Source organism: Psammomys obesus, unplaced genomic scaffold (assembly GCF_907164565.1).
Source record: "Psammomys obesus unplaced genomic scaffold, mPsaObe1.curated_primary_1811, whole genome shotgun sequence".
Classification (NCBI taxonomy): Eukaryota; Metazoa; Chordata; class Mammalia; order Rodentia; family Muridae; genus Psammomys; species Psammomys obesus.
The window spans coordinates 28429330-28433553 of record NW_026596069.1 but is presented as its reverse complement, the minus strand read 5'-3'; the positions used below and the strand labels follow the sequence as shown (position 1 = coordinate 28433553).

At 42.4% G+C, this 4224-nt stretch overlaps 1 non-coding gene across 1 annotated transcript; it reads right to left on the bottom strand.

Annotated features, from left to right (window-relative positions):
• Nucleotides 1-2482: 2482 nt before the first annotated feature.
• Nucleotides 2483-2612, bottom strand: LOC129690261 (small nucleolar RNA SNORA17). Its single transcript, XR_008722265.1, has one exon. It is a non-coding gene; the product is annotated as a small nucleolar RNA SNORA17 (small nucleolar RNA).
• Nucleotides 2613-4224: the final 1612 nt, after the last annotated feature.

The following is a 4224-nucleotide window of genomic DNA, read 5'->3' as shown; positions in this document are numbered from 1 at the left end:
ATATAAAGACAGACCTTCTTCACAATGAATAGTAAGCTAGGTTATTCTAGAAATATAGCTCAAGGAACCAAGCATGATGGTTATATTATCACTGAGAATATGAGTATGACTTGGTGCTTTTCAGTGGCCAACAATTCTAAATATGTTCTTGTGTGTTAATCATTTATATCTCAAATTTAGCATTGGTTACTAGGTTTTTAATTCATATTCCCATGTGCTAAGTTTTAAGATCCTGAAAATAAAATTTTCAGTACTTATTTTGCAAATGTTCTTTTTTCACTTTTTCTTGGATCTTTATGGATTTCACATCATGTACCAAAATCCTACTCATCTTCCCCTCCCCTCATACCCATCCTCCACTGCAAACTGTCCACAACAGAGAAAAAAAATATTGTTATAGAAACTGTAGTGTGGCACAGTGTGTCCCACAGTGTACATTTTTTGTCCACACATCTCTGCTTGCAAATGTTCATTACAATGACTAGTTCATCTAGTATGAAGCCTCTGGTTTCTGTTAGTCTATCAATTTTGAAACCTCACTGGACTCCTCTTGGATATCCTGTGTCATGAAGATTCTATAGATTTGGATCTGTAGGACTTGCTCCTTCATGCACATTTACAGTTTATCTATGGGATAGATGTTGGGGTTTGCCAATTCAAAGCCCTGGATCTGGTCCTGAGAGTTATCTGAGTTGGTTAGCCCACTGGCTTTTCTGCTCTTTTCTGGCTTTTCTGCCCTCAGGTTCAGATCATCAGCAATACCCACCACCATGGCCAACTCTACCCTTCTTCCCAGGGGAGGTACAGAGCCCCCTCACCCAAGTATTGTAACTGGTAAAGGACATGGCCAGTTCGCCCACTCTCATGAACCTGGGGCCTGCTTTCCTGCCTGCCATAGATAGCAAAGGATAAGGGAGGAAAGAAGGGCATGTCTCCCTCTCCTCTCCACTATCCAGTAGACAAAAAGCAGGGACAGCTTTCCTGCTTTCATGACCCTGTCAGGGCCAGCTCTCCTGCCTGCCACCAGTGGTGAGTGCAAAAAGAAAGAAAGGAAATCTCTCCCTCATCGATGCTACCCCATAGCAGACAAGAGACAGGGACAGTTGTCTCACATGTCTTTGTGCCATCGCACTCACAATCCCTAAATCTAGGGCCAGCTCTATTATTTTGCTAGGCAATGTGTACGGCCTGCTCTCCTGAGTATTGCAGCAGTTGAGGGGCAGTGACAGGTCTCCTTTCCTAATGAGCTCAGAGCTAGCTCTCCTTTCTGATGTAGGTAGCAATGGGTAAGGGAGTCATCTACCCTTAGCCCATGTCACCACATTGCAGAAAAATAGCAGGGCCAGATCTCCTACGCTCATGTGCTCAGGGCTGGCTCACCCATGCCCTCACCATCAGAGTCAGATCTACTGTCTTGCCTAGGTGAGGTGCAGGATCCTCTCTCCTGAGTCCTGAAACTGATGAGGAGCAGGGACACGTCTCCTGCTCTCATGACCCCAGGGCCAGTACTCCCATCTGCTCTGGGTGGTAAAGTGTGAGGAAGAAGGAGGGTGTCTCTTCCTCATTCACAGTGAGATGAGTGGTAGGACTAGAGCACTCATGTTGATATCCTTCTAGACCACCTCACTGGTCACTCTTGCAATGTGTGGCCTGCTCTCCCAAGTACTACAGCTGGATATGGTTGGGGTCAGCTCTACAGCTCTCATCCCTCAGGGGCAGCTTTCCCACAGTGGCCCGGTGGACAGCACAGCCCTCAAATGTCAATATGTCCTGGAAGGCAGCCCAGCCCAGAGGCATCTGCCTGAACTTTGATGGTAACAGACTCCTGATGCTGCAGGACCACAGATTCAGAATTGGCCCACAGTGACAGCTCAGGCCAGGACCCACCATGGTCTCAGGTGGCATCATCAGACACCAAGTTGTTCTTTACTACTCTGCCTCTCTTCATTGTGCCCATATCATTCTGTTGCTCTTTCATTTCTGCCTTACCTTCTTTTCTTAGGGGGACCCAGAGTCTCATAGTGTCTGGGTTCATCTCAGCAGTGCTATGCCTACCTTGTGCATTAAGGCACGAGGAAGGTGTCATCCTGGGCACAGTCTGATACCCGAGACCTGCATAGCATCTGACTGGGGATCATCTCATTCTACCTCCCTGTCAGACCCCATGGCACCAGACTAGTGGTCATCGTGGGTTTATGTCTTACTCAGCCTGCCCAAGTGGGCCTATGCAAGAGTAGTCAGTCTCAGACTCACTTCTGCCCTGGACTCTAAGTCTCAGGAGGGGTCTAGTCTGCTTGTTCCCAATCCTGGTAGCCAGCTGGGCCTGTGCTGTGCAAGACCGCTGATCATCTCATGCTTGGTCCCCATCCTGGGAGCCTGTCTGGGCCCGCCTGGTGCTGAGCTGGTGGTTGTCTCAGGCTACCTCTCTGTGTGGGCACCCTGGTGCCAGACTGTAATTTCAGCCCCCCCCCCCTTTTCAGGGAATGTTAGGCAAGTAATCATTCAGATGGTCATAGGTCAGCACTCTGAGTCTAGACATAGCTTCCCTTCTTTCTGGCACCTACTGGCACACATGGGACACCAGATGCACCCACATTCTTTCTAGAGACAAGTTTTTAATGGATATTAAGTGTTTTTAACTGATATTCTCCTAGTTAATTGTGTCTTTTCAAATCAGCATATAAGGTATGCTGTTCTGTTGATTACTTTGCACTTTATGGACACTACTTTAGGTTTTGTAGCTGAGAAATCAGTGCTTATCAGATTAAAGATTTCCCAAATCAACTTATGTGTCTTAAGAGTTTTTTTTTATTATAACTGTGGTATTTTGTGAAGTGCTTATTAAAATAAACATTGTTTTCTTTCTTCTATTAATAGTAAATATTACATTTCCAATTTCTCAATTATAAACCAATCAACAAATACATTTCTTTTGGGTATTGGACTATAATCTTCATGTTATTGATCTGACTTGTTAATATTACTTGAAGGATTTATACTCATATTCATAGTGATACAGAATATATTTTCTGGGGTTTGAGTGTATCAACCTGGTCTCACTGTAGTAGTTATACTTTCCCTTATAAAATGAATGTAAAGATTTTTATATCTCTACTTGTTGAAAGCTTTTGTCAACAATTAATATTATTTCTTCTGTAAACTTCAATAAAATTCCCAAGCAATATTATCTTAATCCTTACCTTGTTAGAATGGGTTCTTTAAAAATACACTTGGGTTTTTTGTTTACTTTTCTTTGATTTCTTAATTGGTGATATTTATAGGTTTGTCTAATTTATGCAAGTTGAGCAATCTGGTGGCATATTTATATGCTAATATAATTCCTTCATCACCAACATTGCATAGTTTTGATGCATGTTTTTAATGACTGTGTAATTTATTTTTACACAGTCATTTATTTTATTTTATTGTTTTCCTACTAAGACTAGTTCTAAAAAAAATATTTTATCCATTTTCTTAGAGCTTTCCTTTTTCTTTTTTTCTATTTTACATCCCCTGCTGTTATTTGCTATCCCTCCATTCTGCTTGATTCCCCTGTTGTTCTGTTTCTCATTACTCCCAATGGTAGCTGAGCATATAACTTGGTGGTCAAAAGCTGGCTGTAGCTAACATCATGCTTCTGTTGTAGTAAATAAATAGAAAAAAAAAAAAAACGGGTGTTGGGCTATGTAAGGTTTATTATTAGTCCTATGGTTATTATGGCAGTATTATCTAACCTGATATCACAAATAATAAGACACAGACACCTGTTAGATTTATAATTGTCTTTTTTACCTTGGGCCAGGCAGATATTTCACTTACACTCTCTCAATATCCTTACCATTCATCTCCCAGCCATCTCCCAATGCCATCCAGTTGAATCCTCCTCAGTTGGACTGCCTTTCATCCATAATCACATGTTACATGCTTTTATTCTTTATCTGGGCCTTTCTACACCATCATTGGAGTTCTTTCTCCAATCCCATATGGTTTTTCTCCACACTCATCCATGGTGGCCTCCTCCTTCTTCCTCTCTTTCCTTTGCTCTGTTTCCCTCCAAAGCCTGGGAACCTTAGCTACACCTACCCCATTCTGCCCTGCCCAGGTATAGTCTATTTAATCAACCAATCAGATATGCCTTAGGTAGGTTTACAGAAAAAATATAAGTGTAACCAGATCTTAAGGGTTAGTAACATGCATGAGACCAACCTCCAACATGCTTCCTTT